The sequence below is a fragment of the Lissotriton helveticus genome, chromosome 4_1, assembly GCF_964261635.1.
Source record: "Lissotriton helveticus chromosome 4_1, aLisHel1.1, whole genome shotgun sequence".
NCBI lineage: Eukaryota > Metazoa > Chordata > Amphibia > Caudata > Salamandridae > Lissotriton > Lissotriton helveticus.
The window spans coordinates 246,127,867-246,151,616 of NC_136063.1; the positions used below are offsets into that span (position 1 = coordinate 246,127,867).

Genomic DNA, 23,750 nt, shown 5'->3' on the forward strand with positions numbered 1-23,750 from the left:
CTGCTATCTTAAAAATTAAAAGCCCAGTATACCCCCGTTGCCACTTATGGCGCGGAGGTCTGGGGTGTGGCCAAGTGTGGACCCATACAACTGGAAGAGAATAGATTTTTCCGGAAGATGCTCTGTGTCCCTATCTCTACTGCACAATATGTCTGTCACAAGGAGCTAAATTTGAATTTTATCGAGGACTTCATCCGTGCTCGCCCTGTCCTGTTCTGGCTTTCCATTTGGAAAAACCCGGCGGCATCACTCACCAGGGACATTATTACTGACTGTCGGAATTGTGATAAATGTTTGGATATTCCCTGGCTCTTTGGAGTGTATAACAGTCTCTGTAGCATTAATTATGGGAATGTTTTTACTAAGCACATTGTAGATAATCTCCCACACAAAAATTAAATAAGAAATGCTCTATACACACTATATGATGAAGAAAGATCAAACCGGGAATCTCCTAAGATCACTGTTTCTACATATCTGGCTTTTGATTTCTTAACTTCGCCTATGCCTCACTATCTGACACTCTCGATGAGCCATTGGGTGCGGGGATTATTATTCCGCCTAAGGGCAGGCTCAATTAAATATGCACTTTGTTTCCCCCTTGACCATCAGAAAGACCTTCATTCCCTGCCTTGCCCGTGTGATGGCCTGAGTGGTCAATCTGCGTTGCATTTTTTATTCTTTTGTACATTTTATATGAAATATATTGAACTGTTTTTAATTCCGTATTTTAAAAAACTTAAACCTATTAGCTTGGAAAAAGCATATCTAATGATATTAACTATGGATAATGATGAACTCATATTTCGCACTAGCACTTTTTTGCGTACAGCCGTCCGAGCTAGACAGACTATGTTTGACCCATGAACTTGTATGTATTATGTGAACTTATGTTGCTCCTTTTAACTGTTTTGGTGACTTGTACTTTTATGGATACTTTGTTATCCGAATAAAGTTTTATTGAATTGAACTGGTATTCATGAGGAAGTTAATTAGCATTTTGTTATTGGTGGTTGCAGAAATAATAACACTTCTCTCTAAAAGATCCACAGTTGTAACAGCAGGTAGTATTGTGGACTTTCACTTTCCACTTGGCAAAGTAAAAACCAAAAACAAGTTTTCTGCTCATACACAAGTGACCATTTTACAATGATGGGCGTTTGAGGGGTATCATTCCCTTTTACCGAAATCTAATAAAATAATACATATTAGCTTCTATATCTTTCTTTATACATGTTCCCTGCTGTAGGGCGTGCGTCTAAACAGGCTCTGACTTGTGTTAATCACATATATCTGAGTGAGCACTTCACACCATCTACAATTTATTCGCATGATGCAAGGGAGAACAGACATATTTACAACAAACATTTAAAATGCAATATATTTTGCCGTGCTCGATCCTCTCTCTAAAGGCCATGCTTAGGCCAAGAAATCCATCCTCGTCTACATATTACGTAAGTTACGTTGCATGATAGTTCTTTTCTGTGAGCTTAAACTTTAATGTATGTAATGTAAAAATGGGTTATTAGTTGAGAAGGGTAAGTTCTCACCTCAAGTAATAATCACAGTCCTTGTCAGGGTGAACCACTAAAGTATCTAATTAACCCGTTGCATGTTCATGACGGCTCCATGCCATAAGTCACGGTAGGCGTGTGCGCATGACGGCGTGGAGCCATCCTGCTGCCCACGCGGCACTAATTCTCTACCTGTGCGGGCAAATTAATGAACAGTCGGAGTCATGACGGCACCACGCCATCATGAGCACACGCCGCCCGTGACTCATGACGGCATGGAGCCGCCATGAGCACCAAAGCGCCACGCCTGCCATCTAGCCCCCCGCGCCACTTTGGAATTCGCGCTGCGGCAAAGTGGTTAAACATGTGCTCAACACCCTCGTAGCTATAACACAGAGCAGACAGCCTTAAAGATGTCATTATTGTTGAGCTCAAAAGGGTATCTGTGCCAGTTTTGGTACTAGAGCCTACTAGCGACTAAAAACAAACTGCACTTTCTCCTGTTAGTGCATGGGCACTTATCAGCAGTGTTGAACTGGTGTGACTGCTTGTACAACATAGTAAGACCTGGAGTATTAACACAATAAAACGTCACAAAGTTCTAGAGGAAGGCTTTGCAAAACTGAGAAAGGTGCAAAGTCTTACACTTTCCAGATTTGAGAGGAAAATTATGAATGCTGTAACAATTTATGCAGTAAAAGGTAATCCTCAGCATCTTCACACATTTGCCATTGTTCATAAGCTCTGCACACTGCAGTGAGAAGGCTCACATGTGTTTCCCATCTTGGCTGTGTTTGATTCGAGTGAAAATTGTCTTGCAGCATGATCAAAATGGTCTTGCAATGCACAGAAAAGCTTTCTATGGTGTGGAAGCAAACAACCGGGAAACTGCAAGATTATATTACATTGACATTTGTGACACCCTACAGTCATGCCACGCCCTTCCATAGAGCACAGTGATCAATTTATTTTGAAAAATCAGTGCAGGTGATCGTTTCTCCATGGAGCCTATATCTAGTGCTCATGAATGCTGTGGTTGGCAAATACCAAGATTGTCTATCTTGATTCTAACTAATGCCTCTTACCTTCCGCTACCCCTCCTGTCTCCTTACCTCACTCTTGCAATTACCTTTCCCATCTTTCCTTTCTTTGTTACTGTTTTCCTGTCCTTCTCTCATTCCTTCTTTCGGTTTTTCTACAGTTCTCAAACTTGTTCACTCTGAGGATGAAAAATAAGTTCCGGTCCCCAAAAATAAGTACTGGTGACCACCAGTGGCACATATTCTGCACTGCTTGTATAGCAAAACAGCAACAAATTAAACAAATACTCATGATTACTGGTTGAAGACGAGCGCGCTTTGCAATAGAGGAGGTGTGTTTATGTGTCCCTTGGATAGGGTGTTTTGAGAGGGAGCTAGGAATGCGGTACTGAGATCAGTGCCTGTTTATCACACATTGTCACTGTCCTGTATCTATCTCCTGAGCCAGTACCTGCTCCAGTGCTCAAGAGCTTTAATACCTTCTGAGTTTTACTGCTATATAGACATCTATCGGTAAGAACCAAGACTCTTAAGTCTCGGGATCCCAGTTTTCCAATTGTTTTTTGAGACCTCAACAGCCCATTAAACACATCTCAGCATCCAAGAAGGCTGTGTTAGAATCTTAGTTCTGAATGAATTAAAGGTTTTAAGTGCACATTGCATTAGACAATGGCATAATCCAGAGCGGGATTGGACAACCAAAGCAACTCTGGCAAAAAACGTTTCAACCAAGCCCCACATTGCACAATATGAGTGAGTGTAGCAAGCAAAGTCAACCCTCACCAAGGATTTATGGGGTGCCTTTTCCTGCAACCAAATATTTGAAAACCAGGAACAAATGGTGTACTCCCCCACTGGCCCAGAATCAGCCCAGGGATGGGGTGATGCAGCTCTCTCACCCATTAAGTCGTGGCCGGGCCTCAGGGAATTAGGTCCCTAGGGGTATTCTGTCCCTGATGCTCATTTCACAGAAATGTAACCTCTACCGGAGGCACTTACAAATATAAACCTAGCAAGTGCCCCTATTGAAGATCCACTTCTGAAACAGACAAATTATCCTAACTCCCTGGCATATCAAAGTCAAAGCAAGTGTGTTTTCTCAGCAATTCCTTAATGAAACATGATCTGAAATCCTACTTGGAGGTGACTGTATAGTTGGCCTATTGAAGCACAATCTGTATGTGACCTTGAAGGGTGGGTTCTTTTTTGTCCTCTCCTGGTGAGAGCAGAGTTCATGGTTCTCCCTTTAAATTGCTAGGAGGACGCAAATGTGCACATCATGTGGAAGCTTCCCCATTTGGCTCCGCCCACCTTAGCAGTATCGAAAGTCTTTCTGTCTTTTGCCAGGATGATGGACAGCTTAACACATGCCCCCCCCCCGTGCCCAGCACATTTCTCGCCGATTTTGGTGAGGAGTTCTTGATGCCTAGGGATCCGAGGACATCTCCACCAAACAAAGAAGCACTTACTTCATATAGTTAAGAGGAAGGACTCTTGTTTGGTGGAGATTTATTTCTTTGTATTCTCATCGTCTTCTCTTTGAGATTATTCATTTTATCATATATTTCTGGATAAAAATGCACCAGGAACAATCACATTGCCAAAATGCACACTAGGTCACTGGTGACATTTCCTCGCCCGTGCTCCATTATGCAGCTGTAGTGTAGAATACATACATTTATCCAAGGAGGTAGCACTTAGTCATTGACCAGTAGAAAGAGCTCCACTTTTGCAGATATTGTGTTGTATAAAAGGGCAAGTGTGGTTCCTTTGTGTCTGAGTCACTCACACAGTTACTAACACACCCTCACAGACACTTAGACATGCACTCACACACCCATTGTGACACATACAGCCACTCGGAGACCTACTCAGACTCTCATGCATCCACTCATCAACCCATACAGCCACTCACAGACCCACTCAGAGATTCACACACCGAATCTCAGACCCACTGAGACAAAAACAGCCACTCATAGACCCACTAACAGACCCATACAGCCAATCACAAATTCACTCATAGAGACTCACACACCCACTCACAGACCCACTTAGACACTCATGCACTCACTCACAGATTGACTCACACACTCATGGAAGCATTCACAAATCACTCACCCACTCAGACACGCACGCACCCACTTACACACCCAATGAGACACTTATGCAGCCAATCCCAGACTAATACAGACACTTGAACACCCTCTTACACACCCATTGAGACACTCCTGCACTCCCTCACACACCCACTGAGACACTCGTGCACTCACACACTCACTCTCATACATTAGAGTTTACTGATAAGGAATAAAATATAAAACAAGTAGAATTTCACAAAAAAACCTTGGTAATTCACTGAAAAAAACAAAGGTTACAGGGATGGTATAGTTAGGCAATAGAATAAAAAAACATTGAAATTCACTGAAAATAAAGGTTACAGGAACATTATTGTTAGGCTCAGATTTCACTGATACAAAACCAGTGAAATTTAGCACTTATAGTTAACATAGCGAACTATAAGTTATGCCCCTGCTATGCACTGCTTATGACCTCACATATTACATCACTCATGACATGGTCCGTGATATCACAGATGACATCTGAAATGACATAATTGATGACATCATCCACAACCCCATACAACCTCTTCTATGCCCATTCACACACCCACACAACCACTCACATACCCATTCACAGACCTATACCAGTAGTCAAACACCCACTCACTCCGCCAGTCACTCACACACCCACTCACTTACTCGTTCAGCTACTCACACAACCATTTACTCACCCATAAAGCTACCAATCGCTCAGCCACACAGCTACTTACACAACTACATATTCTCATACACAGTTACTCAAACACCCACTCACCCATATAGGCTTTCAACACAGCAACTCACTCACCCATACCAGTCCTCACTCACACATCTACACAATTACTTACATACCCTTTCATACATCCATACAAGCACTCACACATCCACTCACTTACCCATTCAGCCATTTACAGACACTCACTCTCAAATACAGCCACTCAAACACCAACTCACTGTACCAAACACCCACTCAAACAGCCACTCACTCACCCATAAAGCCACTTACACACCCAGTAACTCACTCAAACGGCCGTTCAGACACCCACTTACCCATAGTCACTACACTCCCACTCACCAATACAGCCACTCACACACCATCTCACTCACCCACACATCTACTCACATACCCGCTTATTCACCCAAGGAGCCACTCACACACCCATACACACAAAGATACATACAGTAACACAGCCACTCACATAATATATGTTAAAAGTAGAATCACTCAGCAGAAGTGCACCTGGTATACTAATTTAAGTTTTGCAGTAGGTTAGTAGATATGTTTAACACTTTTAAACTCTTAAAACATGTACTCACTTGCTTTTGTCGTGAGTGATGTTACTGACCGTGCTATGAGTGCTGTAATATGGGAGGTCATAAGCAGTGCAATGCAGGGGCATGAGTTAAAGTTATCTCAGGTAACTATAACTGCTGAATTTCACTGATCTTGTACGAGTGAAATCTGAGCCTAACTATGACGCCCCTGTAACCTTTGTTTTTTTAGTGAATTTCTATGGTTTTCTAATTTCATTTCCTAACTTTAATGACCGGTAACCTTTGTTTTTTTAAGTGAATTTCCAAGGTTTTTCAAATTCTATTTCTGAACTATAACAACCCTGTAACCTTTACTTTTCTTAACCCCTTAAGTGCTGCTGTCGGCCGTTGGACGTCGCGAGCACTACCTTCGTAGTGCTGCGCACATCCAACGGCCGACGCGGCCCCGCCCGTTTTGCGGAAGTGCCGCACTGCCACGAAATTGCGGCCGCGGCAAAGGGGTTAAAATGGTATACACCCATGGGATTTTACACTCACTGCTCAAGGGGAACTAAGAACATGATGCAGTGCTTCAGGGTCTGACGTTACCCAGGAGCAATATTTTCCAAAGCAGAAAGTCATGTATGTGCTGAAGCAAAATTGATGTACAAAACAACTATTTGCATGAGACAGATATTTTGTACAACAGAGATAAGTGCATATATGCTACAGATTGTCCCTCAGAATAAATGTGGATACAAACTGTTATGCTAAGGAAGTAACACTGGTTTTATAACTTGTTGTTTAGAATGATTAAAAAAGGCCCTCACTGAAGTGTTTAGGAATGCAGGCGAGGTGGAAAATGTTCTGGGTACTTTCAAAATGTTTACATGTAACAAACGACAAGCCAAGGAGTAACTGGAAAATTACACCATCCTCTACTTACCATAATGGCACCCTGCAAGCGAAGCCCAACCCTCCCTTGAAGAGTTCCTTTCACCGTTCCATTCTCCATCCATCTATTTACCTATCCTTTCACCCTCCATTCAATCAACCATCAACCCCTCTATTCACCCCAGTATCATGTTTCCAACCATCCTTTCACCCATCAATCCTTTCATCTGTCCATCCATTGTGCCATCAATTGATTCATCCACCCATTTTTACCCCATCATCATTCCACCTTTCCAATAGTGCCTTTCAGTCTTCCTCCCTCTATCCTTTCCATCCATCAATCCATCCATCCTTCTTCTCATAAATCCAACTATCCTTTAATCCATCCAACCTTTAAGCCATCCATCGTTTAATCTACCCATTCTTTGATCCGTCCACCCCACTAAGGATGGTTCAGCCTTCCATCATCCATCCTATCATCCATCAACCTCGTAACACATAGTCATCCTTTCACTCTTCCTTCATTCCTTCCATCTTTTGTTCCATCATCCATCTATTCACTCACCTATCCCCTTAATCTTCCTTCCAACTTTCCTTCCATCCATTCTTTTACCACTGCATTGATCCTGGCAGCCCTTTCACCCATTCATCCATTACTTTAGCCAATCATTGTTTCATCCTTCCTTTAAACACTCCTTCCACCGACCGTTCCATCTCTTCCCAATTCATCTTCCATCCATTCATCCATCCTCCCATACACAATTCAATTGCATCTCTCCCTCCATCGTTCATGCATCAATCCATCCACCCTTTCATCCATCTATTCCCGCTTCCATCATTCTCAGTCATCCTTCCGAGCTGTCAGTAAACCTTCTATCCATCCTCCACCCATCTGCCTTTCATTTCACCCTCCATTCATGGATGGTTTCACCACTCATCCTGCTAGAGTGGAGGATTGACAACCTCACTGGCGAATAATACCTTTTTAGATCTCGCCTGGTGTTGCAGCGCAAACCGCTGCTCGCTGGGCGAGAGATATTGTAAGACAGTAAATTTGAGGAGACTTGAAGCCCCACCCCCCATTTCCATTGGCTTTCGTCACCGTTCATGCTAAATGGTGGCTTGCCATTGGAAATGAGGTTTTGTATATACTGACCTTTCTCCTTTTCACACGGCCAATTCAGACAGGCTCGTCTGATTCACGGCTGTTGTGAAGCCCTTTCTTATATTTATGGGGCCATGTGTTTCTAATCTTGGTTTCGTCAAGATTTTTTTCCTTTGAGAGGTTGGGGGCAGTGCGTGCCTTCACGCTAATTAGCAACAAATGGCCCCATAAAGATAAGAAAAAAAATGTCCTGACCTCATGACTTATTCTCTCACTTTACCGTTTGCCATCTTTTGTTTCTACACCTTTTTTCCCTGCTCTTATCGTCCTCCTACTTTCACCTCTCCATCAATAGCCTTTTAACATACCCCTCACCTTCTTTCTTACTCTTTGTATTTTCCTCTATCCTGCGTCTTCTGTTGCCCCCTCCTTCACAATGTTTCCCCATTTCCGTCTTCTCCCATTTCTGTGCCTTTCCCTCTTATTTGCTCAGCTTTCCCTACACCCCATACACAACTGTACTCCTCTGTAAACAGTTATACATTGCATGCACCACACATATATATGCCTTTTGTCAAAATAATGTTGCGCAGGCGATTTTCCTTCTTTGTTTTACAACCCATCGAATCGTTGTTATGCCTCTATTTGGCACCTTCCCCACGCACCTTAATTTCCTGCAGATCTGCATGGGACTTCCATTCACACTGCTTCCCTCATGGTCGCACAGACTTCTTTTTACCCGTCGTAATGTATTATTTAGGTCGGACATCAGACAAGTTTACTGCTAATGTATTTTTTCACTGCTGCTTGCCCCCATCTTCTCCCTCGTTTAACACCCTTGCCGTCCTTCGACCTTGTTTATTTACCTGTGGGTGCCCCCAGTCGCCCAGTGAGAGGGCTCAGATGCATCTCTCAGTCCTCTCCGACGCCCCGTGCTTCCTCGTGTTGTAGGGTCCTGGCGTGTGCAGGGCGAGCAGCCCCGGGCTTCATTTTCACCTCCCCATAGCCACATGTTTAGCGCTTTCAAGCACCCCCTGGAGAGATTCAGCTGTTATTGCTGTCATAAATAGAAGGCATTGTCATTTACAATGCCAATAGCTTAAACTTGCGCCAATGCGAGACCTATTGCATTGCAAATGCTTGTTTTTTGCTGTTGTAATGGCTCAACGCACAATGTTTTAAATGTGTATAAGTTCAGTAAAAATGAGTGTGTGCATTATTATGACCAGCAGAAATATAGCAATGTGTCACGCCTATGCATGGATGGTTCGGCGCACGCAAAACAAAGTGGTCACAGCACCAACAACAGGGATACCAAGATGGAACTGAAAATGCATCAAATACAGACTCGCTACTGAGGGTGCATTATAAATATCGTTATATCTATGGAAGTAAGAATACTTTTACTGGTTCACGTTGTGAACCTCATATTTCGGACCACTTATCAAAACGTGTGTAAAAGCCTGGATGCAGCTGACACAGCTGCTCTGGCGAATTATATGTTCTCCTTTACCATAACTTGACAGCATTTTACCTTTTCATTTCTTTCCCATTTCTTTTTCATTTTTCTTGACCCTTGGACCTTTATTTCCCCTTTCCAGTTCCCTTTCCCTGCTCCCCTTCCAAATAGTATATATTTTACTTTCCTTTTGCCATTCCCGTTCCCAGCTGTCCATTTCTACTCTTTCCTCTTTCAATTTTCCATTGACCTTTCCCAATTCCTTTAATGTGTATTTTAGTTTTCCTTCCAACTTTTCCATTTGCCTTTACCTTTTCCTGTTTGCTCTCTTTTTGCTTTTCTTTTAATTTGCATTTGCAGTTTTCTTCCCTTTCTCTCTCAATTTAATTCTCACTTTGCTTTGATCTATTATCTGCCATTCTATCTTTCAAGCTTTCTTTCACCCTCCTTTTTCCTTTCCTTTTTCCCTTTTCGTTTGTTTCACCATTCTCTTTCGTTGGCTTCCCTGGTCTTTTATCTTTTTCTGGTTTCTTCTATTTCCTCCTGTCTTTACTTTCATGCTCACTTCTTTTTCTTTCACTTTCTTTTGAACTTCTTTTTATATTGTCTTCTTTTCCCAGTTCTGCACTCCCACAGCATGTGTGAATGAAGCACGCCTCTTGTTAAGGAAATCTACTTAATAATTTGGGTAATCTCAGCAATAAACAGAGCACAAACTAGGAATGAAGGAAATTGGATGACACCAAGCATTACATTTGGCGGTCCACTATCCGATTATTGTACCTCAACCGAGCTCGATCCATTTATCCCCTCTTTCTTCCATCCGATTCTTTCAATGGTGGGCTGTCCTAGTACCACCACATGTTCAACAGTGGAAAGATGTTTGCCGCTGAAGGTAAAATGTCATTGTGCTGTTGTAGCGCTCCCCGGGCCGTGCGTTAATACGAGGTCGTTTTCTGTGGCTTTATTGTAATTTTACATCAACAAATGGTGCTCTAGTCTAGTTCTGAGGCACAGAGCTGGCCCCAACAATCTTACCCTCCATTTTTCTGCTTTATTAATCCCTATTGTAAAAATTATTGAAATGGTTACATTGTAACGTATTGAAGCCTGCAAAAAACAGTTTATTTAATGTTCCAGATAAGTTTTCCAAATCTAATAGGCATTCTATAGATTAGAGAACGTGTTGCGATTAAAGACTTTTGAACATGCTGTTACCACAGATTAAGGTGACCAGACATTCCGGATTTCCCGGTTTTTAGGAGACTCTCCCGGCACCCTGACGCTTTACTTAATTTTCAATACGTGTCCCGGTTTTTGGGAGAAAGGACAAGCAGAATTCAAACTATAATCGCCTCTTAACAGCCCCCTCTTAAGTGGTTTGAGCTGTTATCTGTTTCTTTCAGGCTGCACAGGAGGTCAGCTGCCTGATGGAAGCAGGGGGAAGACAGGGTGGGGGGGAGGGCAGGAGGTTCAGGGTGGCGCCCTGCCACCGTTAATGTTTTATAAATGTAGCCTTGTAAATAAATGCGTGTGCATTTACAAGGCTACACAAAAACCATGGGGGTGACCACACATAAAAGTACCACAGAAGGCGATAGTCCTACTTTTATGTCTGCTCTGTCCCGGTTTTTGCTTCCCAAATGTCTTTAATCTACCACAGTTCCATTAAAAAGTGCATGAAACAATGGAGGCATGGATTTCATTTAGGGGCAGCCAGTGATAGTTGCTGCTACCTACCCTATGGTATCCTTGCCACTGTCCCCAGGGGGAAGTGAAGTTCGCAGGCCAGTCTTCCCCCGGGGTGCTTCTTGCAGGGCCAATAGGACAGGGTGGAGGATAAGCAATTATAGAGGTGGGTTTTAGGTAGGGTATAAAGGTGTAAGGGGAGGAGTATCCGGCCTCTTCCTGAAACCGGAACACCACTGGGCGGGGAGACAGGTTTTTTAGGCCTCCCACTCACCCTACATGTTGTAGGAGAAAGGGGTGGTAAATGCCTTGTTGCCCGTCACCAGTTTCGGACGGGTTGCAGGTTGTAGGTGGTGTTTTGGGGGGTGGTGTGTCACATACGGGTATATCCACCCCTTGGGGGGAGGAAGAACGAACTGGAAACTGATGGCGGTGCACGGGATGTGAGAAGCAAGATAAGGATCTTTAAGGAGGATGTTTGGAGGGCGAGTGAAGGAAAGTTTGAGTAGATGGAATGAGGTCAGTGATTGAGAGGGGGAAGAGTGGAACAAATGATATGGTCTTAAGGGGCACGTGGAAGCGGGTGATTGGGGAATGGTGTGGGGAGAATGGAACTGACTGGTTTATGTCAATGACTCATAATTTTGAATTTATTCTTAATGTTAATACATTTCATTAGTGTGTGAGCAACTTTGTACTAATAAATGGCCTTTTATGCTATCACGACAGTATGGAGTGTGGTTATTGCACAATGGCCGTATAACTCTTGGGCTCCAGAGTTACGAATGGGGTTGCAAGAACAGGAAGCAAACTAGGGTCTATGAACAATGTCTGTCCTGTGTAGTTTCTATTCTGTCTTATTCCCCTACAATCCAATAGGATAAAGACAGCTGTTTAGTTTCTTATTCCCCAATTTATTAAGGCTTTGTGCATGGGCAAAGCAGGTGCAAAGTCTCACAATCGTATTTGCTATCCATAAAAAAAAAGTGTTTTGCATAGGAAAGGTGCCTTTTTTATGAGCACAAAAACGCCTTTGCGCTGCTTTGCATCCGTTTGCATTATAAAGGCATCACTGGAGTGTTACTGCGTTAGTGCATGTGGATTAGTGCAAGCACCCATAGGTTTTGCTATATTATTTCAAGATGGTTTACTTCTTTTTAAAGTATTCTTCGATGACATTTGGCTTGAGATTCTTTGCCCTAGTCCTTGACAACCACACAGCTGCAGCCAACTACTTTTCAGGGGTCAAGTTGACAAACAGATAAGATTTTTTTTGGGTAAAAGCGCCCATGTCACACTTTCTCTCTAATGTTGGCCGCGCACCTATCTTTAGAAGCGGCATGTCTAAAGAAAGGTGCACAGCCTTCAAGAATGTGAAAGCGGCGCTAGTAAGCAAATGAATAAATAAGTAAGTAAGCGCGGCTGCTATACTTGAATCGGATAGCTCAGCTAAAATAAATAAATGTTAAAAAAAATCGCACATGTGCGCCCGCAAATAATAAATAAATTAAAAGCCGAAGGCATACTGCGAGTTAGCATGTGGAATAGGGCTAAATCATTTAATAAAATTTTGCTCACAGCCAAGATAAAGCCGAACTTGTAACAAGAGAAGGAAAAGGCCCAGCCGTTATGGGAGGTAACAGATGCAGACGTGGCGGTACCAAGGGGGTACTTACAAGCCTAATAATGAATCGCAAGACAGCATTTAGTAAAGACAATAACGCAAGCCAATAAAAAATATGGGCGGAGATTGGGAGGGGCGTCAAGTTCATACTACACTACTGCATGCCTCGCGGCAGCGCATGTGCTGCCCAGGCTTGACCTTTAAACACCCAATGTTGCACGTCCAGTGATTCATTACTGTGCTCTCTTAAAGGGGCTGATGGGTCTACCATACTAAATAAAGAGACCTAAAACATGCTACCTAGGTAGTGATCTCATGTGAAAACCAGACAAGACCTTCATTCATAACTCTTTAGAGAAGACGTCTCTGATGGAAGAGCCTTCACACTAGCAATGTATGCATCAGTGTAATGTCACACTAATGCTTGCAGTTGATTGAGGGAAATGAGCAGTAGTGAGTTGTGTGGCACGCAATGGAGAAGTTATAATGCATTTGATATTACACTTGCCACTGAAGGATCTATGTCAAGACACTAACTCAAATTGATCTGCCTGCCTATCGATGCCTGTGTGACTCTGTCTGCAATCAATGCTGCCATCTCTGCCTACTTGTTGCTCCCTCTCAGCCATTTCCTCTTTGCCTTTTTAGGCCCAGATCACCAACTCAAAAGTTAAAAAGCCATAACTCTCCTAAGGATTGGATAATACCACATTTCAAACAGCTTTCCAAGTTCATATGGATTCATAGAGAATTCCAGGAAGTTAGAAAATCATCAGCTGTAGATTTCCTGGAGCGTCTCAATGCATAACATTTATTTGTGGAATTTCCATCATAAAGAGAAATCTGCATGAAGACACTTAACAGGAGTCTGCTTTTGCAACGAAACTTCTTTCTCCAGTGAGAACATAATTTTTTCACCATGGAGAAACTCTTTTCTCTTGTACACCCATTAAATGTGGGGTGTCCCCTCCCACCTCTCTCTCACTTGAAATGCACTTATTCCTGCCTTCCAGGCGAGCGAATATATGTGAGTTTCTGAGATGGAAAACCACCGTACAAGAGCACCAGAATGTTACAGTTGTACTACCGTTGTAGGGTGACATCATCACATTGCAATCACTATTCTTTCATCTGCAAGTGCGCCATATTGCTGTATTGGTGAATGTTCCATGTCCAAAAGTTAATTTAAAGAAAGTAAAATGTAAGTAATTCTTAATCTGCAAATCAGAATGAGGAAGTCAGCATCTAAGAGAAGGGCTGGATTGCAGCAAATAGCTAAATACATTGTCACCCCATCTAAATGAGTAAAACAACATGTCATAGTTCAGATTTGGCCCTTTTGTCTTTAGGGAAAAAGCATCTTGTAAAAAAGTATTTTCTACCAGTGACTAATGGGACAAATGCGAAACAATACATTGATAATATTGTAAGAAAATAACAAGCATTGGCAATGCCAATTGGTCTGGTGTTAAAAGAATGTTTTCTGGTAATGTGAAGTAGTAACAGTAGATCGCTTGGGAATAGGTATGTATTAATGTAGAAGCAAATATCTGTAGAATAATATTGATGTAGGTATAAAGCTTAGGTGACAGTTGCCTTGTCAACCACAACTAACAAGCATTTGCAATGCAATAGGTCTCACACTTGCGAGAGTTCAGGCTATTGGCATTGCAAATGACAATCCCTTTTATTTATGTTTTAATAAATAGCACATAAATAAAAGGCATTGTCATGTACAATGCCAATAGCCCAAACTCTTGTAAATGCGAGACCTACTCAAAGAAGCAGGCGCCATTGTCCCGGGATGCTTAGAAAGTGAAAGAACACATGGCATGCTGAATGTTGCAGGAAAGCATGTCGTGCCTCCAGGAAGAGAAACGCATTAAAGAAAATACTGCTTACTGACAAAAAATAGTCACCTTGTAACAACCCAAGTAAAAGGGCCAGTCCTCATCGGAGGAAAGGAATGAAAACAGGGAGTCATTAAAAAGGGCCTAACAAACCGCTTAAAGAATCAGAAGCCAACATTTACGAAGGATAATGACACAAGCCAATACAAATATGGGCGGAGAATGGGTGGGGTTTCTAGTCCGTGCTCCAGTACCGCATGGCGCGCAGAGCAGTGCATGCACTGCCCAGGCTCGACCTAAAAATCCAGGTAGGTTAAGGACTGCCCATCTCTAAACTGTGCTGCAGCCAGAGAAAAACAATCAAAATTAACTAGTTATCTTAGGCAATTTCATAGCATGTGTGTACCCTTGAAAGTTCAACTCAGGCAGCTGGATGAATAAACAAAATGATCACAGGTGTATGGACTGCAAGCACTTTTTTTTGAAAAAGCACAGAGGGCAAGTATTTTTGTAGAGGAAGCACACACAAATTCTGCCCAAACAAAACATGTACTCCTGGCTCCTAACATGTGGAGGTAGCCAATGTCCGTCCCGTGGTGTTCTCATGATAAAAAGAGCACTGTTACAATGTTTGAATGACAACATAACAAAAGAAAATAAATCATAGCTTTTCTAATTAGGTTTTAGTTGGCGGAGCCCAAGTTTGGAAGAGAGTGCAATGACATAATTTTAAAAAGTCTGAGATTTTAACAAACACCCACTCCATTTTCCAATAAAGTTACTTGTTTCGTGAACTTGTTCTCCTTTTTGATTAGTAGCACATGTTTAAAATGTAAAACCAGCAATCATAACTTGGAAAAAAAGTCAGCTTATTTGTAGTCTAATTGAGTTCTTGCCAAATGTTATTAACATTTCGGCAAAATATCAGGAAATCTGCATAAAGTGAAGTGATTTCTAATTTCTTTACATAAATCGTTATATCCAACTGTAAATTCAAATAATATCACATGTTCTAAGTGTGTGTAGAATAACGGAACCGTTTATATATTTAACTATGTAACTGATTAGTATTGATTGTAACTATTGACAGCTTTCATTTCTCTCCAAGTCACAGTAGATCAGCACAGACATGGACAATTTGCTTCAGTCATATTGTGATTCTAGCTGACATCTGTATCATGAGTTGCTTGTAGGCAGGGCCACTAGAATTATATGGCAAGGTTGACTTGACATATATGGCCAGCAAAGACACATTTTGTAGCATAATGCACCACACTTTGTAGCAATAATACTATATTATTTTATAATTTTTTAACATTGTCTGGGCAAAGATTTCACTTTATGAAGTATTAGTTCAACACCTAAAAGCAATTAGCAACTGGAAGATGACCAGTTAATAATTGCAGAGGGGCTGCCACTGTGCAGCAACAGGAGGCAGTGTTTGAACTAACTTTTGGCCGATGTTATCAACAATATTTTGTAAAATCTGCAAATTATGCAGCAGATTATGTGTTATATGCCCAAGTGTGGCAAATCCAAAATTTTGCAGAAAATGGAATGGCTGCAGAATTGCATAATTCCAGTGAATGTACCTATAGGGTGAAATAAATTCTAACTTTTCTATGTCAATAGAAAGTTTGATTTTATTAAGCAGTTAATTTACACAGGACAGCAGCAAAAGGGATGGCCTTCTGAAGCTTAAAATAAGGTGCTATTATTATCCATTCCAGCCAGTGCTTAGTTTGTAAAAGAGTGCTGTCGCCCTCGTCCGGAGGCTACAGCAGCTTGCACCACTCATTCCCCATACCAGCTTCTTTGACCTTACCAACACAACTACTAACCATCACACTCCTAAAAGTATGAACATTCATACTATTCCTGACGCCCAACGCTATATGAATAGTTTGAGTGGCAGGTATTAGCCCTTTTTAATGTATATTGAACAATTAAATGAATGTGGTGCTCATTTCTAAATTAGACAGACAGTGCAACCATGTGGCAAATGTTTTATTAGTACCGGGGTTACCTAGTGCCAGTGTTGAGCACCGGACACTGCCGGCTCTTATCAAGCACTGATTCCAGCAGTACCCACTTCATCATCATCAAAATATATTTTGCCCTTTTAGTATTCACACCTTTGGTCTAGGTGTTTTAACTAATGTCATCATTACTGCAGCAGGTACTCAAGTCACTGAGCTACCTACTGAAATCTCAATAACTGGTTCATTCGACTGGACTCAGTTTTATGCCATCTTCATTGCTATGTAGAGCCCGATTACAAGTATAGGTAGTATTTATCACACCAGATAAATAACAATACCGACTATTACGAGTTGATAGGGAACGAAATGCAGAGAGAATGTGGCCTAACTGCTAGGGCGGTTGAACTCGAAGCCAGGGAACCAGGTTCGAGTCTTGGCAGGGGCGCTCAACATTTGGTGATTCTGGGCAAATCACTTAATCTCCCTGTGCCGAACAAAAATGAATGCGTCTGTCTGTAACATAACTGGTGCTCATGTAAAGCTCCCTGATACCTTTGGGTCTAGTTAGCGCTATTTAAAACTTCACAACAAAAAAATGAAGATTTTTGTGTCTAACGCACCACAATCCACACGATACAGTAAATACCATATGGTTTTCTTCCATTAAATTTCAGCAAGTTTGATCTGCCAAAAGTTAATTAAGGTTGAGTTATTTATCAGATGCATTAAATAACTAACCACTTGTACTTCTGAACCGTGCGTAATTATTGGTTTACATACATGTCGAAATATACAGACTACCTCATAATGAGGGCCATAGGCTTTTACAGAATGCAACTGATCTCCATCACTGGGTCACACAAATCACTCATAGTTACTCCCAATGATATGCTGCTCAAGTTGCCCAGTGCACAACAAAAGCCTTAACATGTATTGTTTTAATCCTACAAATTCCATTCATGTCAAAGATTAATCAAATTATTCAGGTCAGACCATCATTGATTCAAACAACCATGTTCTATCATGTAAGTTTTGTGCCTAACTTTTTGTGTAAAGCAAACACAAGGATATGATGGATGGAGCCTGAAACTTTTCAGACACTCGACCCCAGTCAAAGATCTGGGTTGAATGCATCATTGTTCTTTAGCTCACTTTGCCACTCCAGTTCAGACACAGCCATATGCAAATCAGTCCTGACCCTGTGCCTCATGGGAACAGTCCAGCCCGAACTGCCCAGCCAGGTCTTCCCTGAACCGGAAAAAAGCATCCTGGGTCTGAACTGGGGTGGCGAAGTGAGCTAAAGAACGATGATGGATTCAACCCAGATCTGTGACTGGGGGTGCTTGTATTTAAATGTTTGTGTAAGCAATTGAAAGATTTGGATCATTCCTCATATGTACTTGGTCAGATTCAATTCTCTTCGGGAAATGTCCTTCGTCAGGGGCCATTTAACATAGCAAAGTTCTCTTACAGGATCATATCTTAAACCCGAAACAGAAAGATAACCTAGTTATTGATACAACCTTCACCAATGAAGAAGCCCAAAAAAATCTAAGCTTTGATAAGTTAAACCGCTTAAAACAACCAGCCGAAGTTCAAGGCACCTTGAAAAAGAGTTACCAGCAACTGGAATATTTTCTCAAAAGAGAGGTCAATTAAAGACTCCATGCCACTGCTCTTTCCCAATATTCAAAATATCTTCATAACCAACACTTTGCGAGCATAATAAATCTGTTATTGAATACCGTATGTTATTCCCAACAAATGTCCATTAGATCTTGTATTGCTGTTAATTAAGGAACTCTAAAAATCTTGGAAAAAGAAAGAAAACCCCCCAGAAAATTCTCTCTTGTCTTGCAAATGGACATCAATTGATGACAAAACCATTTGAGATCATAACAAGTATGAATCATTACACAAGGGAAACAAACTAAGGAAAATACAAAAATGTATCTGGCATAATATTGAGTACAAAATTCTCCGGGTCTCTTCTGCACAATTTCATAGGCCACAATGTAAGGAATCCTTCAAACATCTTATATATAATTGACATCCAGCATGGAATAAATATACGATATTTTCTATGAAATGGTGAATCTGATAAGAAAATTGTGTTTTAAAGCAACTCATTAATAGAGATGTCAGTAAGCACATAACTCTAAAAACTTGAACAAGTTGTCTTTTTACATGCTATTACTTATCAACATTCTGTTGAGATAATAATAGTCATGTATTTAAATAAATTATTTTGTAAATGAAACATACAGCTGTTTAGGTCTCGCTAAAGAACACAGCGCATGAGCTGCTTCGCTTGCAAAACTATTGCTGCTGCTTTCTCTCCCAAAGGGAGACAGGAGATGTGCACGCGTATGGACAGGAGATGTGCACTCCGTACGCGTGCACATCTCCTGTCCCCGGAGGCTGGCAGCGCACGCATTGCGCACTTTCAGATTCCCACCCCCTGAGAATGTTCTTCCATTCACTTCCTAAATGCCAGTTTGCACATTTATGTATGTATTTATGTGATTTACATGCCCCCAACCAGACTAATGGCTTAACGAGAGGATGCGGCTGAAGCTGGGGAACCAGGCTCCCGTCTGGCAGGAGATTCAAGCATCCTGTGATTCTGGGCAAATCACTGAATCTCCCCATGCCTAAAATGAATGTGTTTGGCTGTAATACAACTGGTGCTCACGTACAGCACGCTAATACCTTCGGGTCGAATTCGCGATATATAAAACTGCAAAGATGAAAAGTGTCCCCTGACCGTCAAGGGACATGTCCTACATTCACAGTGTGGTAGTAAAAACAGCCATATTTGGGTCCGGGGGCCGCGGCACTGCACCCATTATGTTTTGAGTAACTTCGCCACAATGAAGTCTTCAGGCGCCACCAGTGCGTGGTCCAGGATATGGCAACTATGTACAGGGAGGCTGTCTTTCATCTCTTCCATGGTGTGGGGGCACTGCCCGACTTGAAAGGTGGGATTAGAGCCCGGCCTCTGTTTCTACCTGTGCAAAACATTGTCTCTATTTAAATCTTTATACGTTAGAATGTGTGTATAATTCTCGGGTTTTTTGGCACTGAGTGCATACGTTTTCTCGTGCTTAAAACAGGGCCCTCTAAAGAAAGGTATGCAATTTACATCCGGATTGCATTTCCTGGTGTGACAAGCCTCAAGCAGGGGGCTCCCGACGTCCCATCCTTTGTTAATCAGGCCCCTGAAGATGGCCTCTAGGCGCTACTTTCAGCTTTATTTCCTGCACTAGTTTCTCCTGGGGTCGAGGTGAGGTCGCAGGGTGGGGAGCTATTAAAGTGATTGCTAATTGTGGGATGTTCTTAGAGGGGACATAACAGGGTGCTCACTGTCCCCAGTTAATGCCTGGTTGCAAAGTGGAGGAGCGGGGCATTAATGCCGCATGAGTGCCCACCCAGGCAGGAACCCAGGGCAGATGGAAATTGAGATCAGGGCTGGGGCCTATCCAGGGAGCAGGGCACAATCAGGTGGCAAGATCAAACCTTCCTCCTCTTAAACTCCTCACCCTCTTCTTCACAGTGGCCTTCTCCCACAACCCTTTTACCTTCCACCTCTCCCCTCTCTCAGGCATTTGTTTCTTGCTCCCCCATGTCCCACCTGCCTACCTTACATGCTTGTGTGAGTCATGGTGCACATTATGTATGACTTATGTCTTCAAGCACTCTAATATCATATGCTACTACCCAACTCATCATACTTCATTCATTGACTCAGAAAAATGAATATCTTCGATGGCTCTGCTTTCATACACACACAACTCTTCAGCACGCATTTTCTTGTTCCCTTCAAATGCTTTTATTTTGCTCTTCTGTGGTCTCAATTACTCTCTTTCTTCTTTTTTGTTTTTCTACATCCTCATGTTCTATGTTACTTTTCTGTAAATTTAATTTGTTCTTCTGGAGCTTACTTATTTTTATATCTTTACTTCTTTTTTTTCTCATCTTACCCTTAAACCCCTTCTCTCTTAAAATTCTCTTGTCTATTCGATCCCCTCCGGTCTCCTGTTCTCTTTACCTGACGTTCTCCTCTTTCACGAGGTCTTTTCTGTTTATAAACAAATATGGGGTAATTTACTAATATTTACTGGAGCGCTTCTGCAAAACTATACAAAGCACTTACGTTGATTCACGCACCACTTTAAAAGCTGCAGGTGCAACGCAAAATTGTGCAGCGTAACCCTTAGTAAAAAAAACACGTTATTCTGCTTCTTGCTCTCTTGCCTACTCCTCCCCTTTGCCTCCTTACAAGACTCCAGTATTTTCCCCTCACCCCCTCCTCCCCGTTTGTCTCTATACAAACTCCAGTATTTCCCACTTACAATCAGCCCACACTGCCATTGCCATTTACAATGGCAATAGCTCAAACTCTTGCAAATGCGAGACCTATTGTTTTTTTTTTTTTGTTTTTTTTTATTGAGATGGATCGGAATATAACACAATTTACAAATACCAACTGAATCCCATCAGACATTTACACATATGGATATAAACTATATTGCATATGATAAAATCAGACAATTAATATGTAAAACATCTCGGAAAACGGCAGAAGGGCAGCAAAAGTACACAAGAATGTTACAGTCCAAATAATACAAGGGGATCATTCTTACATCAACTCACTGTCTATTCATCTTAGTTCTCTCCACTTTCTAAGAGGAGCCCAAATCCTTTTACCATATTCTTTCGTCCTTTTACCCTTAAAGTTATATAGGCATTCCTCTATATTATGGATCCCCAGCAGCCTGGTTAGCCACATCTGAAAAGAGGGCGCAATCGGGTCTTTCCAAGCCGCTGCAATTAAAATTCTAAAAACAGCTACGGATAGAAAAATAAATGCTTCAGCTTCATGTCCGATTGCTAGGTTTTCATCCCTACCAAGTAAAACCATAATTGGGGATAGAGATATTTGAGACTCTAGCAGCCCCGATAAAAATTTTTCCATTTCTGTTAAAACAAGTGTGAGATTCTGACAAGAATAAAAGATATGCAGAAGATCCGCCGGGCCTTGATTACACCTTGGACATTTATCGTTATCTCTTAGCCCCCATTGAAGCAACTTTGCAGGGGTATAATACAAATTGAAAACCATCTTGTAGTGCTGTGCTTTTAAATTAGTTGCTCTTAATACCTTTTTGCGAGACCTATTGCATTGCAAATGCTTGTTGTTACACTGGGTGTAACCATGCGTATTGTTATTACATCAACGCCGTTAGTTAAAGAAGACAAGTGTAAAATGAAATTCGCAGTCTACCAACATGATGTTCTGTAGATGAAATATGCAATATACTGTTGTGAAAACAGCACTGTTGTTCGAACAAATGACAAACCAACATTATAATACATTACATTTTATCATCAAATTGTGGAGTGATGTCTACATTTATGTTTGAATGTAGCTCTATGAAGCTAATTTTTGGTTGTCTATTTGAAGGTGAAAGTAAGGAGTGTAGAAGATTTAATTTTTAGTGAGTGCAACAAAAATGCCCCCAGAGAATTTTTTTTTACATTTGTCAACAAGCATTTTGAATGCCATAAGCTCACATTTGCCAGAGCTATTGGCATTGTAACTGAGAATGCCTTTTATTTAGGTGTTTTTAAAACCAACACACATATAAATTTTCATTTCTAATGGCAATAGCTCAAATGCTCGCTAATACGAGACCACTTTTATAGTGGTCACGCCCCTTTCTTTAGACACTGCTCGCCGTATTCAGGTTCAGCGAGTTGAGTCTAATGAAAGGGGCATTGCCACCATTAAAGTGAAAGCACGCCATGGGGCGCTTTTACCAACAAAAAAAAACATTTGTTTGTAAACAATGGTATGATGGGCTTCCACTGGTAAAAACAAAAGTTTTGTAGCACAGCCGCTAAAGTTAAAGCAGACCACGCTGACAAATTAAATAAAGCACGGACGCTATACTTAAAGCGGACACGCTGCTAATGTAAATAAAGAAACGCAGCCGCTATAGTTGACATGGAACGCCATTAGTAATTTAAATAAAAGCGGGCGGTGTGCTGCATGTAAGAAAGCCTGTAGTGGGTGGAATAGAGTCAAATAATTGAAGAAAATAGTGCTCACAGCCTAGATAAAGCAAACGATGTAACAACACAAGTAAAATGTCCAGTCCTCATGGGGGGGGTTAAAAATGCAGACAAGGCGGTACCAAGGAGGGACTACTAAGCCTATTTATGAATGAAAAGCAATGATTTAGAAAGGACAGTAACAGGAGCCAATTGAAAAGATGGGTGGGGAAATGGGCGGAGCTTCAAGTCCCTATCTGAATCCAGCATGCCTCGCAGAGCAGCTCATGCGCTGCCCAGGCTCGTCCTAAAAATGTAAAAGAATCATTGACACATTTAACGGTGTTCAAGGCTCACCAGTATAATGCAGCAGTAGCTGTTACTGAACCAACATATCCAGTTGTGCGCTCGAAACAAGAATCTGTTCCCACATATTCTTCAAGTGGAGTAGAGCTGCAGGGGTTGCCAAGGACAAACATCCACCCAGAGCCACTGAAATTATGCAATTTTGCGACAGCAATGATTTTAGCATAATTGTAGCTTTTAGCAAAATGGGAGTATTAATTAACACAGGAAAATTAGGAGCTCGCCAGGTATCGTGATGTGTACAAAACAGATATAGTGCTTGCGGTGACTAATTCAAACACACTCATGGGTATCCTGATTGAGAATGCCGAATGCAAGGTTTCCAAACTCCAGGCAGAGATTACACTCCTTGAAAGGGAAATCAGGGATTTAGACCTTAAGGAAGCAACCGAAAAAAACTATGTAATTATGAATGATATTGTACTGAAACATCAAAATGATAACAAAGAAAGGACAGCCAGAAAGCTCAGACGTGATGAAATAGATTATAAGGAGGGCAGAATTTTTACTTTCACGAAGAAGTATGACCAGTGTCTTCAGGCTGGCCAGGATAGAGACAAGCCAAATAGTTCAGAGACAATTTGAATCTCTTTTAGTTCCACCTCTCGGAGTGCCCCCCTCACCAGCGACAGTGAGGCCGATAACAATGCGTGCACATCGAGTGAGGCAAGACAAGGGAATTCCTCTTTTTTTAAGGGAGATACAGAGGATTCAAAAGGGCAACAGAGCACCACCCGGAAGAGGAGATCATGACATAAGACCAGTAGATACAAAAGAGCAGGGCAAGGAAGACGACAAAGTGAAATTGAGATCGGGA

General features: G+C 41.7%; 1 protein-coding gene and 1 long non-coding RNA gene across 20 annotated transcripts in view; one reads left to right on the forward strand and one right to left on the reverse strand.

Moving 5' to 3' along the window:
• Positions 1 to 23,750, reverse strand: part of LOC144828501 (uncharacterized) — a 2,902,672-nt gene that overhangs the window by 1,617,638 nt on the left and 1,261,284 nt on the right. For 12 of the 17 annotated variants that reach the window (XR_013610467.1, XR_013610466.1, XR_013610460.1 and 9 more), the window contains one exon: positions 2,644 to 2,733. The exons of 4 other annotated variants lie outside the window; for them this stretch is intronic. This is a non-coding gene — a long non-coding RNA (uncharacterized LOC144828501). Of the gene's footprint in view, positions 1 to 2,626; positions 2,734 to 23,750 lie in introns of all 17 variants that reach the window. One more of the 17 variants, XR_013610456.1, reaches the window with a different exon arrangement.
• LOC144828498 (CMP-N-acetylneuraminate-beta-galactosamide-alpha-2,3-sialyltransferase 1-like) overlaps positions 1 to 23,750 on the forward strand; it is a 297,640-nt gene that overhangs the window by 21,910 nt on the left and 251,980 nt on the right. The gene's annotated exons all lie outside the window — the stretch shown is intronic.